At 33.9% G+C, this 14,918-nt stretch overlaps 1 long non-coding RNA gene across 1 annotated transcript; it reads left to right on the forward strand.

Moving 5' to 3' along the window:
* The first annotated feature begins 490 nt into the window (after positions 1-490).
* Positions 491-4,076, forward strand: LOC131641770 (uncharacterized). The gene is made up of 3 exons (XR_009295611.1): positions 491-802; positions 2,468-2,537; positions 2,844-4,076. It is a non-coding gene; the product is annotated as an uncharacterized LOC131641770 (long non-coding RNA).
* The last annotated feature ends 10,842 nt before the right edge of the window (positions 4,077-14,918 follow it).

The following is a 14,918-nucleotide window of genomic DNA, read 5'->3' on the forward strand; positions in this document are numbered from 1 at the left end:
TTTAATTTTTAATCTTAATTTTTTCAATGTTATTAATTATTTTTATAATGTATTTTAATTAATTTTTATTAAATAAATAAATGGTATGCAAATTTTAAATTATAATGTATTTTAGTTAATTATATTTATGGTGTTTTTATATTTAGTTTAATTTTAATTTTTAGTCTTAATTTTTTCAATGTTATTACTCCCTCTGTCCCAAAATAAGTGTCACATTTACTTTTTAGATTCATTGAATATTTAATGTATCTGGTCTCTATACAGATACATTTAATATTCAATGAACCTAAAAAGTAAATGTGACACTTATTTTGGGACAGAGGGAGTAGTATTTTAGTTAATTTTTAATAAAATCAATGTTGTTTTTATATTTTATTTTAGTTAAGTGTTTAAAAAATAAAATTAAAAAACTATTAATATCTAGATGAGAATCGAACCTGGAATTGTAAACTTGATTGATTAAGTATCTACCATTAAGAAACTACACTACATTGGTATTCATTTGAAACAAAAGTTATCTATACTTTTGCTGTTATTGTAATTCTTCAAATTAAACAAAATTGTTCCTACAACAACGTTACTTTGCTCAACACAATTCAAAAACATAAAAATCCATTGGTCTTCGCCGCAACCGCCATAGCTGTGTAGCATCACCGCATCTTCGCCGCAACGGCCATAGCTGTGTAGCATCACCGCATCTTCGCCGCAACCGCATAGCTGTGTAGCATCACCGCATCTTCGCGGGTGTTTTGTTGCCGGAGCCTAGCGTTGTCATCTTCTTCATCTTCACACTTCAACTCAGGTATTCTCTAGAGACTAGATACACTTCGTCCTCATCCTATTCATTTCTGAAATTAGATGATTTTAAGTTAGATTGAGTATAAACTTAGTTGAATTTTGTAAACAAGGTGTTTGTTGAAATGCCACAATGAAAAAGTAGACAAACAAATATCCTTTGTTTAAATGCTTGCCAGTTTGACTTTCACTTATTCTTAAAGGGAGGGGGGTGATTTTTGCTCTGTATATACACACAAGAACTGCATTACATGCAATGAAAATCAGGAAAGATAGTATTAGTTTATTTGTAACACTAGAATAAGCCCTTGCAAAAACTAGTTCTGCAAATTCAGCTTTACTGAATTCAAGAAGAGTTTTTTTTTATGGAATTCTAGTCCATGTAGTCTTAACCATTGATACCTAAATTACAAAGCATATAGATTTCTAAGAGCTAATATGTAAAACAAGAGTCCTAAAAACATTTAAAGAAATAACAATGTTGAATGATTCAAGGTAACATTCTTGATATTTAAGTTTGAATTATGCTTCTATTTACAGAAGAGAAAAACCTCATAATCAACTTGAAACGAAAAATATAACCGTCGTACACTACACACTTGCCTAATTAGCTATTACTTTAATTAACTAACAAACTTGTTGAAGTGAAGTGACAGTTAGTCTAACTAACTAACTAACTAGAAAACGGTTAAGAGAAGTTAGTTACAGTTATTTGTGAAGCAAGCCTTGAAATGAAACAAACAAGTATACACTCACACACACTGAAAATCCATTATTAAATATATATGAGTCTTGCAAGAAGCCATTATTCTGCATTCTCTTTTATTCTTGTTTCTGTGAAAGAAGTTGAAAGAAACAAAGCTCAGAACACCATGGTATCACCAAGATCATCAAGGCCTGGAGGATCAAAGCCGACCGACACTCCTCAACCTTCCATTCGAAACATCCAACTAGACTCAATTGGCCATCATCCACCATCGGATTCTCCATTACGAAACCGAGTTCCTGAACCAGTTCCACCTTTTCTTTCATCAGGTTGCCCTTTTGCTGAACCATCACCAGAAAACCCTAGTCCTGACTCTACTGAACCATCATCTACAACCTCTGCTGAACCCTCACCACCTGACTCTCCACAATATCCACACTACTTTATGTTTAATAGTACTTTTTGTTCTTGATCATATACATGAGAGTGAGGCTGAGAATTTGTTTGGTTTAATAATAAGAGGAAGAAAGACAGAACAAAGTGAAATGTGTGTTTCATGAATGATGATGAGGTTAATGTTGTCATCTGTGTGTGTTGGTTTTTCTGGTTTTCAATGTCTGCGTGTTAAAGAGTTCATATATGCATATAGATATTGGAAAGGTCAAAGATAAAGTATATAGTAAAGTGAAATGATTAGTTAGTCTTAGGCATGGAATCTAATTTACAAAATTCTATAAATCTATATAATACAAAATTTTATAAAACCAACCAATATCTCGAAAGTGCAAAGCAAAGAATATAATAATATCACAGAAAAAACATGGGCATTGTTATTGACTCTCATTTCTTAGCCCTCACAGCCATTATCACCGTAACTAAACTCTCTCTCTGCATTCTTAATTCCATCATTAATATTAATTAATCTCTTTCTTCTACTATTATTAAACTAATTAATTGCTTGTTCAGATTGTTTATCAGCTTCTGTTTTTCATTGTCATTGCACTTCTCAAATTCGATAAGGTCACTGATTTTGCAGGTACTTTCTTCTTCTTCTTCTTTATCTTCCAAAACTATACAATCAATTCAATTTTTGTTTATTTATTTACATATATGATTCCTATGTTATGAATCGCGGCTGGCGCGGCCGCTATCGCGGCGCGGAGCGGAAAAATGGAGTCGGCCGCTTCAGCCCTTATCGGTCCAGCGCGTTAGGGTGATGCGGGTGTATCGGCCGCTATCGCGGTTCTCGAAGCGGTGCCGGCGACTAGTGTGAATTATCATTGGGTTGACTTTTTGAATGTTTGTTTTTTACTTGATTTCATTTCTGAATATCCCTTTTCAGGATTTTACAGTGGGGAGAGGATCGCCGTTTTGATGAAATGCGTAGTAATTTGGGGAGATTGGCTGTGTGTAGTGTCACCATCTCTATTTTCACACTATTTACATGCATGCTCTAACTCATCCAACCCAAAGCCTCATAATATAGGAACTCACTCTTGCTTAACACTAGCAACGGTCCAATGCGCCTATAAATACCCTCTCTATTTTCACATAATCAGCGTAAACACCCTCTCGCAATCAAACATGTGACTAGTGTCACCATCTCTATTATACACTTTGCAAGTACAATTGGCATTCACTCTAGGATCTGGTAAAACTGACCTAGCTTTAATTTTAATCAAATAGACTCGATTACTGATTACTACAACAATATTTCTACTCCTAATTGTGATTGGCAATGAGGTTGAAGAAGATGAGGAGGAGGAGCCTCCCAGGAAAAGATTGTTGCTCCTCTCAAAATTTCACCCTTATTGGAAGTGGTTATTCTTTTTTATTTTATTTCATAATAACTATTAGTTAATTACACATGTTCGGTTGTACTTTCTGTTTTTAGCAATGTTTTATTGATATTTAAAGTTAACATGGGTTTTTCTAAAAAAAATATTACTATCTAACAATGAACTTTGATCGATAGTATGAAAATGTGTATTATCTTTTGTATTCTTATGTTTTTATCCTCTGATAAGTGTAGGGAAAGAAATTCCTATATTGTTTCACTAAAATTCAACAAAGCAGCTAAGCTACCACCGCCTCACCGTAATGATATTTTGGGGGTTGGCTGTCTGCATGACCCATTTTATTATTGTTATTGTTTCTTCTTTCTCATATTAAAGGATTAGAAAAAGTCTTTTTCATGTGTATGTTTTTTATTCTATAAAGAAGAATAGTTAATGCATGGTCGTCACTCGTCACTTTGCAAATAAATATTGTATTTCACACCATAATAGATTTTATAGCTAATGATTTTGATAGAAAAGTTTTGAATCCAACTGTATAATAATTTTTTACCATTGGAAATCTAGATTCTATGTGAACCACATTCAAATTGTAGGACCATATGTCTCATCAAAGATATTAGTGAGGAGTTATTATTAAAATTATATGTAGCTTTGTCGGATATATCACCAACAAAGAACGAAAGATGTCAAATTAACTCATTAAGAATCAAGCCTAAATATTTGGAAACATCATCATTTCCTAGGGGGTAACATTGTTGGACCCTTACAAAGGAAACCTTGCCATCTTATTTGAATATTATTGTTAGACCTTCACTGAAGGATCCTTGTTGTCTTATCAAGCATAATATTGTTGGACCTTCACTAAAAGATCTTTAATACCTTATAGAAATATTATTGTTGAATCTTCATTAAAGGATCCTTGTCATATTATCAAGCATATTATTGTTGGACCTTCATTGAAGGATCCTTGTTCCCTTATCAAACATATTATTGTTGGACCTTCACTAAATGATCCTTTTCGCCTCATCAAGCATATTATTGTTGGACCTTCACAAAAGTAACATTGCCTCCTTATCAGACATATTACTAGTAAACCTTTACAAAAGGATCCTTGTCACCTTATAAGGTATATTATGGTTAGACCTTCATTCAAGGATTCTTGCCCTTATCAGGCATATTATTGTTATACCTTCACTGAAATATGTGTTTGCATGTTCAATAGACTGCATATGATGTTTTGATCATGGTGGTTTTGATGATGACCCTGATGTTTAGTGGAATCATGTTGCTTGATCAATGTGGTCCCTTCACGAATACCAAATGAAAATCTTATATTTTGGTCATGATGGTTTATATGATGGCTCTCATGTTTGGTGGAATCATGTTGCTTTTCCAACTATCTCTGATGATAACGCCCATCCTGAAGTTATATCAAACCTCATTAGAGAGAAGATTTAGGGTCCCACGGAAGTGCTGAAGTCAAACATAATGTACAAAGAAACTTGAAGCTTCAAAGTTGAGAAAGAGTGGAAGTGTGAAAGCCTGCATGTTCGATTGTGCACTTAGCACATTGTCTAAGTGACCAGAGTATTATAAATGTGTTAGAGTAACTCATAAGATACTAAGACAAATCTCACACATTTACCAAATGTTTTTGAGTACCCTCTTATTTTGTTAAAATCACCAGAAAATGTTTTACGCAATCATCTAGTTGGTTACTAGCTTAAAGAATCCTTTATGAGTGTAGTTTACACTAGATAATTGATTATCATATTTAGGTTAGTCGATAATTTCTTTTTTAATGACTCATAATAGATTAGTATGGCTTATAATTGATTAATTATGGCGCTATTTAAAAACCTTCCATATTTGAATTGCATAATCGGTTATATGATATGCATAATCGATTATGAACATTTTAAAGTCCATGAATTGTTTCCATTTTTAAGCCACACTTTCTTTAACAAATAGGGGGTTTCCCATCATTTCAAGTAACACCGGATATCAGTTTCTAATCATCAATTTCTTATTCTTACCTATCTCTATTTTATTCTCTTTCACTAAAAGTTTCCTTAATGCTTGTGTGAGTGAAATATACTTACGAGGTTTTTGTTGTACTGGTGTTTAACTATTTTATCAAGAGTGTGATACTCATGGTTTAAGGGATCACCCTGTTGAAATGTCACACCTGATTGTACAAAGGTTTTTAGACATAACCTGGTAAAAGATCAAATATATTATTTTTATTAGAATTCTCAAGAAGAATTTCTTGAGGATAGGAGTGTTAACCCACATTTTGAGAGTTAATAAAAGCTTTTACATTTGTAGTATTTAGTAGTAATAGCCTTTTTATTTATTTGTTTATTGAATTTTAAATGTTTTTAGATGAGTTAGGTTGGAGCACAATAGATGCTCACTTTTGGTGTTTTAATGTGTTTTTGTTTGTTTCAAGGTTATCAAGGTTAATTCGGTCGAGCTGAGACAAGACTTCTGTCTTCTGTAACGAGGAGCACAAGCTAAAGGAAAAGGAAAGACTTAGAGAAAAGGAGAAATTTTGTTGTGCTGAAAAAGAGGGAGAAAACCATTCATATTCAAAGCATAAGAAGGAAGCACTACAAGACTAAATTATGAGAAGCTATCACACTATTGTTATTGCTAACACACTGCTACTGCTGCTGCAATTATGCCACGGTGCCATGATGTCTCCTATGTGCATTGTACTATCATAGTATAACACAAAGGAATATGCTTTATTCTCTAGGCTTAAGTTAATGAATCATTATAAATGCCCAATAAAAAAGAGAGACATTATGCAGCTGGAAATCCTTTATAAATAGAGCTGCAATGCAATAAAGAAGGAGGTTCTGAAACTTGGAAAATTCTGCAGAATTGTAATTAATGAGGAGCCAGCGTTCCAGTTGAGGAGAGGTGTGACGGAAGACGTCACTTGATGATTAAAAACTTGCAAGTGATTAAAGCATCACACTTTGATTTATCATTTCTATCTGTTTGCTTAGCAAAGTTTAGCTTAAGATATCTTTGTGTTGTTCTTATCTTGCTCATTATGAGCTAAACCTTTTATAGTTGAGGAACGTGAAATTAATATTAAGTTATTTTAAGTGATATGGTGTGTCGTTAAGTGACTTGTTTTATTAAATGTTAACCTGTTATAAGTCTATTTCTTTTTTGGCCAACGTAGGAGTAGATTACATCTTGTTGTTGAAGAGAGGTCCTACAACATATGGTTTCCTTAATAAAAATGTTTGAATGGGTAGGATAGATATATTCACTTTCCTAGCTTGCTTAGATAAAAGGAGCTGCTGCCATTGAGGATTTTAGAATACAAGTAGACCCATATTAGGGTTACAAGTGAGGCTTCGATATTTGTTCCCTTGCCCTTTATATGCATGTGTTGATGTTGTAGAGATACACCACTTGACCACTCTCACCTCACATGTCACGACACTGCTCATCATCACACATATTCACTTCTAAAATAATAATGGATCATAGTTCAACTCAATCACTCTAAATATATTTCCACTCTCAACTTTGCATTATTCTAAGATTTTTTTTACTTGAACACTGAGCTTGACAACAACATTAGTATTTATCTCTTTGCTCATGTTTAATTTACAACTTCTTGTATGAAAATCATCATGCTTAATACAATCTCTGTGGGATCAATACTCCTTCTTATCACTTGCTACTAATTTGACCGTGTATACTTGCACGTACATAAATTAACCCCTTAAATTTTATTAGAGTTGTCAGGGATTGTTTCATTAAGATTTTGATTATTCATTGAAGTTTGTTAAATTTACATTTGAGTATTTGACATTTTATGTCTTTTAGTGACACGAAAGGTGTGCAAGAGTGCTATATACAAGTTAATTTCTCCATAATGAAGGTCAGTCAAACCACTATTCTGGCTGTTCAACTGGCTGAAATACACAACATGTTGAAGTCCTTTATGATGCTGCCTGTCGTGACAGTTCCTGCACCACTGAATGTCATGACATAGGGCTCTGATTTTGCTTGTGGAGGATGGATAAATCACCCTAGTTCTGCTCATAATGCAATTGTGGTAATTAATGGAACCTACCTGCTAGAATCTATTTTAATAACTTTCATGCAAGAAATAAAGTTACAATTTCAAGCTCAAAGTAAGAGTATAAAAAATTTAGAAATTCAAATTGTTCGAATTTCTACTGCTCTAAGATCATGGGAGTATGAAGATCCAAAGCCCTCTGATATATCAGATGAGGACACTCTAGAAGCTAAAATAGTCAACCCATATTGTCACACAAATTGTTGATTTATCAAATCCAAATATGTAGAAGGTGAATTATTTTGTCATGTCACCTGCAGCTGTAGAGACAACATCTTACCTTCCAGAATATGGGGCATCAAGAATTTTTGTTCGAGAAATACCATCTCCACCATTCTCTCAAAGGATAAGGAAAACCAAGGAAGGTCAACTGTTTGGGAAGATTATGTTCATGAAGAAAGAAGAACTCAAGGAGGATGGTGACATAAGAAGGCCTCCACCAAAAGCCACCCGATGAAATTTGGTTGAAAATGTATGAAACACTGGAGATAACCCCTGACATGACACCTACACAAAAGATTCCACTTTTGTCACTTCTAAAGATTTCAGTATACTGTGTTTTGAGGAATAATTATGGAAAGGCCTTTGTGTCCTCCCCAAAACTAAATAAAAAGAAATTGAAATCAAAGGATGCTGGTGTCCATGAGGTGACCTCTTTCATGTCTCCTGAGGTTGAACAAAGTTGGATGAAGAAAGTAGAGAAAGTGTTGAAGAATAGAAAAAAGTCCAAAAAATATGGAATGAGGAAAACCAGCAGCTTGTAGCCTGACAGGTATTTCACACTTGACCTACAAACCATTTCATGATTAATTTTAATTTTATATTCATAGTTATTGTCTTGTTCTGTCGTGCCATAAACCGTCAGGTTAACTGTCTTGTTTCTAGTTTGCATTTAGTTGTTAGTTTATTGTTTGTTGTTCTGTTGGTTGTTTACAACTTGTTTGTTTTTGTTTTTGTTGGCTTCTTAGAGCCCTGGATTAATGAAATTAATGCATGTTTGTTTTAAGTTTAATTAAGTTTAATTATGTGTTGGTGATCCAAAGAGCACACACATAATTAGGATTGAGGCTTAGGACTGAGTTATGCCTATTTTTTAGACAATTCCTTTGAGAAGATTTTTGAATTTGAAAAGGTTGGTTCTGAAGAAAAAGGGTTGTTGTAAAAAATAAGTTCTCTATGTCATTTCATGTCGCATCACCTGAGGACACATAATGATTCAAGTTTGGGGGTGCGTTAACCCACATTTTATGAGTTAATACATGCTTTTACATTTGAAGTATTTAGTAGTAATAGCCTTTTATTTATTGTTTTATTGCATTTAAGATATTTTTATATCAATTAGGTTGGAGCATAATAGGTACTCCCTTTTGGTATTTTAATGTGTTTTTGCTGGTTTTAAGGTTAACTCGGTTGAGCTGACACAAGACTGTTGTCGTTTGTAACGAGGAGCACAAGCTGAAGGAAAAAGAAGGACTTAGAGAAAAGGGAAAATCAATAACACAAAGGAATATGCTTTATTCTTTGGGCTTAAGTTAATGAATCAATGTAAATGCCCAAGAAAAAAGAGAGACATTATGCAGTTGGAAATCCTTTATAATTAGAGTTGCAATGCAATGAAGAAGAAGGTTCTGAAACTTAGAAAGTTTTGCATAACTGAAATTAAGGAGGAGCTAACGTTCCAGTCGAGGAGAGGCGTGATGGAAGACGTCACTTGGTGATAACAAATTGCAAGTGATTAAAGTGTCACAATTAGGTTTATCATTTCTATCTTCTTGCTTAGGAATATTTAGCTTAAGATCTCTTTGTGTTGTTCTTATTTTGCTCATTACAAGCTAAAACTTTTATAGTTGATCAACGTGAAATTAATTTTAATTTGTTTTAAAAGATATGGTGTGTCGTTAAGTAACTTGTTTTATTATATGTTAACCTGTTATAAGCCTATTTCTTTGTCAGGCCAACTTAGGAGTAGATTACAACTTGTTTTTGAATAGAGGTCCTACAACAAGCGGTTTCCTTAATAAAAATGGTTGAATGATTAAGATAGAGATATTCACTTGCCTAGCTTGCTTAGATATAAGGAGCTGCTACCATTGAGGATTTTATAATACAAATAGACGCATACTAGCGTTACAAGCGAGGCTTCGAGATTTGTTCCCTTTCCCTTTATATGCATTTTTTGATGTTGTAGAGATACACCACTTGATCACTCTCACCTCACATGTCACGACACTGCTCATCATCACACATATTCACTTCTAAAATAATAATGGATCATAGTTCAACTCAATCACTCTTGATATATTTCCACTCTCAATTTTGCGTTATTCTAAGATCTGTTTTACTTGAACACTGATCTTGACAACACCATTATTATTTATCTTATTGCTCATGTTTAATTTACAACTTCTTGTATGAAAATCATTATGTTTAATACAATCTCGATGGGATCGATACTCTTTCTTATCACTTGCTACTAATTTGATCGTGTATACTTGCACGTATATAAATTAGCCCATCAAGGAGTGTACCAAGAGATCATATAAACATCTATAAATCCTAGTGCAATCTCTATAAACTCTCTCTTTGTCTCTCTACTTTATTTTATTTACTTTCCTTTAAATTTTATCCTTCCATTTTTGCTGCTTTTATCTCATTTTTTAACACTACTAACACAAGATGTTGTTTTAAGTAAAAAGTTGTAAATTAATCACAAAGTTTCAATATCACAGTTCAACATCCCTCCCTTCTTGTGCTTGGAGTCACTTGCTCAACATATCCAAACTGACTGACTTAGTGCTTTATGACTGCAAGGTACAATACTTTTTATATTGATTATGTAGAACAAGTCAACCTTTATATGAGGTCACCACAAACTTCTCTTGTGATGAAGGGGGACCAGTTCGACTCACTCACATAATCCAGTCAAAATCCTTGAATTACGGCTGAATCCTTAGAATAGGAACAAACTCCTTCCTTTACTCTAGAAACAGCCCGAAGCACCTATAAATATATCCAACCAAGATTTGGAGAGAAAATTCACTATTTTCATATAATTAGCTTAAATACTCTCTCACGATAACACACTTGAGCAAAATCTTAATCTCTATCTCTCTCTCTCTCGCGCACACACGTGTGTGTGTGTGTGTGTATATATATATATATATATATATATATATATATATATATATATATATATAACTCAAGTATTCTGTTAGATAATAGATATACCTAAGTTTCCCTAGTACAATCCTAGTTTCAGTTGATCTTTCAAGACCAATATCTTCAGGAGATATTATTTGATATGTGCCTTTATGTTTTAACATCCCATCCTATAAAGCATAAAATTTCATATGTGTCTTTAGGTGTTAATTGAAAACATAATATGAAAAGTAACTTTGTGTTCTTTTTCACAAGTATTATAAGTATTGGTATCACAAATCTGATGAATGCCACTCTCATGAAGAAAAGCATTAGCACCAACAAGAGCCTAGTGGGGCTGTAAAAACATTCTGGAGTACTCTTCCACCTAATTACATTTATTATGAAAATTGAAGTGAAAAAGTGAAATTCAATGAGAGAAAATTAAAAATAAAAAAACCGCAAGAATTTTAAATATGTAACCTTTTTGCTTGCGCTTAATATTTGTCTTGTATTAATTCCTGTATGTAGACCATATTGTCGCGGGGAAAGATCGTATCCTTTTTTCGGGATGAGACACCTGATGCCTTCTTTGGGCTCGAGTGCTCAAAAAAATGATTTTTCTTTTGTTTCGACCAAACTTTTTATTGTTTCCAAAGGAGGAAAAGGAAAAAAGCTGTAATAACCTTAAAAGTGGGGGAGAGATCTTTGGGTAAGAGGGTTGGTTATACGAAGGGAAGGTATTAGCACCCAACGTATCTATAGTACTCTATAGGTTTCTTTTCTATGTTTTTCATTCCATGTTATTGAGAGGTTCTTGTGAAATAGGTGGGACCTAATGTGTTTGTTTGATTATGCTCGCAAAGATCGTCGCGATCCTCTGCATACATATCCCTTAGAGGGAATTAGAGCATCTGTAGCTCGGGTCTACGGGTGCTAAGGTTTGAATGGTTTGAGGGAGAAGTTTTGCTCGCCAAGGATACGACCTTGTGCCTACGTATTCTCAAAGGGATGTTGAGAAAGTCAGAGCAATCGTAGTTCCCACTTATGCTAGTGGAAGCAAAGGAAAAGAGACAAATGTCATCTCAATGTTCGATGTATCTAATCTATATCATCACATACATCTGTTTGTTTTTTGTTTGAAAATTTTTTCATTATAAGCCCTGGGTCATGCCACTTATGGTGCTTAGAATGATAAAGATGTTTTTTAGCCAGCCTTGTGGCAAAAACTTTCAATGAAGTCAGCCTTGTGACAAAAAGTTTTGATTAATCAGCCAGCCTTGTGGCAAAAGTTTCAATGAAGTCAGCCTTGTGACAAAAACTTTGATTAATCAGCCAGTATGGTGGCAAAAAGGTTTGATTGATTAGCCAGCCTTGTGGCAAAAAAGTTTGATTGATTGATTGATTGATTGATTGTTTGTGATGATATAGAAGAGATACTCCTATCATAGAGATGATAAATGTCTAATCTCCTAGGGTATTTGTTTTGGATATTGGGGATGCTTATAAAAAGCCCGTGGGTCCTTGTACGAAGCCCAAGAGGAGGCTATCCGAGGGTCCTTGCATTGTAAGCCCAAGAGGAGGCTATGGGAGGGACAATCGAGGGTCCTTGCATTGTAAGCCCAAGAGGAGGCTATGGGAGGGACAAGTCGTTTGTACGAAGCCCAAGAGGAGGCATGGTATAGTTGGTTTGAGCTCTTAGAGCGATTTCACCGGGAAACCATACTCTATGTCCTAACCTAAACTAGGGAGATTCTTTGCACGAAGCCCAATAGGAGGCTATGGGGAACCTAGTGTTGTACTAAGTTGAACAAGCATATATAACACAATCACAAATATGAACAAGTACGAACAAATATGAACAAGTACATGAACAAATATGAACAAGTATGAACAAGCACATATATATGACAAGGTGTGTGTATACAATGGAGTTTATGAAGGAAATATACCTGTAAGCATGATCCGTTTGTAAACACGGGGGCTCGGGACTTATACTCAGGGAGAGACCCACTTGAGTTTATTCAAAGCTATGTAAACAGGTATTTACAAAGGGGCTTGGGACTTATACCTACATGGAGGCCCATGGTATTTTTGGGAAGATTTAAAGAAAACCTTCATTTTTTGATTTGTTGTTCGAAGTTAAAAAAACAGATTGAACGAGATATATACAAAAAGGTGTGTGTACAATGAAATACCTAATTTCATGTACAGGAATGGGACTTATACCTACGTGGAGGCCCATGTTTTATTTTATAAAACATGGTTGATTGTTTTATTAAAAGACGCGTCGTTTGTTGTTTTGAAAACAGTTGAAAAGTATTGTTTTTGAAAGAAGTTTATTTGTTTTGAAAAAAAGACTGTATAAAAAGAAAAAGGAGTGGGTCTTAGACTCTCTAATATTCGAGAGGCCCCACATCATTTTGAAAATCAATTGATCAATTAAAAAGATTTAATCAATAGTTTCCTTTGAAATCAAAAAGAAATGGTTTATCGTTTTGAAAAGAATTGTGATTGCTTGTTTTAAAACGGTTTGAATTTGAAAGAAATCAAATTAATTAAGATAAACACAAAGATTACACTTAATTAACACCTAAATGATTAGGGTTTGATCACAAAATATTTACAAGTGATTAAGTTTGAAAATCAATGAAAAACAATATTTTAAAGTATTAAAAAAAACACTTAAAACATGTCATTTTAAACTTAATTAAAAATGTATTAAATAAATATATTTTTGTGATTTTTCTTGATATTCATAAAATATATATATTAAATAAGAGGTGTGCAAAAAATGAAGCAAAAATGAATTGATTTGAATGGTTAATTAATTGAGTGAAGTTGTTAAGAAAATGAAGAAAAATAGTTGTAAAAAATTTGGTTTTGTCTCCACAAGGACTTGAACTCACGCCCTCTCTCTCACCAGCCAAAACTCTTGCCAACTGAGCTGCGCGCGCAGCTTGTAATACACACGTATCCAACTGATTATATTTTAAACTCAGCATTTGAAATTTCTGAATCAAAAATGGCGCCAAGAACACACCTTCAACTAAATTTTGAAAATCTCCAAAACTGTGTTGTTTTGATCAAGTAAAGGGTCTATCTCACTCGGTTTTTCACGAGGAACATGATGGTAACCTCACAATTCATTTATTTTTGCTCTAAGGTGATCAATTTTGTGATGAACACGAAGAACCCTAAAACTGAAATTCAATGTGAAATCGTGTATGTGCAAGTTATGATGCAATTGATTGAGGGTTAATGATCCTCATAGGTGCAGAAACAAATGGTATGTTCATATTTCATTTATGATGCATGGAGAATAGAGTTTGAAGTTCATGAGGCTTACCTTTAAAAACGGCCAAACTGGGAATCGAATTCTGAGTTAGAGGTGTTGCAGCTGCTTTGTAATGATCTGGATAGCTTCAATGATGATTATGGAACATGTCTGGATGCTTGGAACCACCTGGATTCATCTGAGCATGACCATGGTACCCGATCTGCAGAAGCTTCAAGAGTGAATCGAATTTGATGATGGAGAGGTTACAGGTCATATGTGAGTGTTTGGATCATTCATATGAAGTATATGGAAGGTGTTAGAAGTGATAGTTTGGACAGAAATGATCTGGAATGGAAATTGGCATGATAAGGTTCATTATATGCAAACATGGAGGTTGAAGAGGGATTCTGAGTTTTAGGTGTTTTTTGGGTGTGTGAATGATTCAAACACATCCCAAATGATGTTTATGAGATGTTAGAATCATCAATTTGGCCATAACTTCAAGGGTTTGGAGGTTGAGTTTTCTACCTCTTAGAAACTTAAGAAACTTGTAATTCAAGAAAGAAAGAGAAAACCTATCTTTTGTGAGGTTTTGGTGTGAATTTGAATGAAGTTTGGACCTCTATTTATAGGCCAAGAGTTCTGAACTCAGACCTTTGCAAGTTGATCAAGAAGTGATGATTTGGCTTAAGAGATAAAAAGGAATCTTTTACATTTAATGCAAAATGGTTAAAGTAACTTAACCATGGTCATTCTTCCAAGCTTCTTATCCTCTTCCATTCTGATCTCAAACCAGAAAAATATCTTCCAATTATTGCATTGGTGTGTCATCACTTGAATTATAGGCCATATAGTATTGAACTTAGTGAAAATGGCTTGTAATTTCATGCATAATGACCTCTAATGGCAAAATTCAAAACCATAGCTAGGCTCCATATTTTTTCATGCTCTTGGACATTTTGGAAAGCTCATATTACACACTTCAAAACCCTAGTTGAAAGTTTCTTCAAGACCTTTAAGGAAATGGGTGAAAAAGATCCATGAACTTTGAAGAAAATGAGGTTTTAAGTGAAATTTTCAAAAGATACC

The sequence above is a fragment of the Vicia villosa genome, unplaced genomic scaffold (assembly GCF_029867415.1).
Source record: "Vicia villosa cultivar HV-30 ecotype Madison, WI unplaced genomic scaffold, Vvil1.0 ctg.004064F_1_1, whole genome shotgun sequence".
In the NCBI taxonomy this organism is placed as follows: Eukaryota; Viridiplantae; Streptophyta; class Magnoliopsida; order Fabales; family Fabaceae; genus Vicia; species Vicia villosa.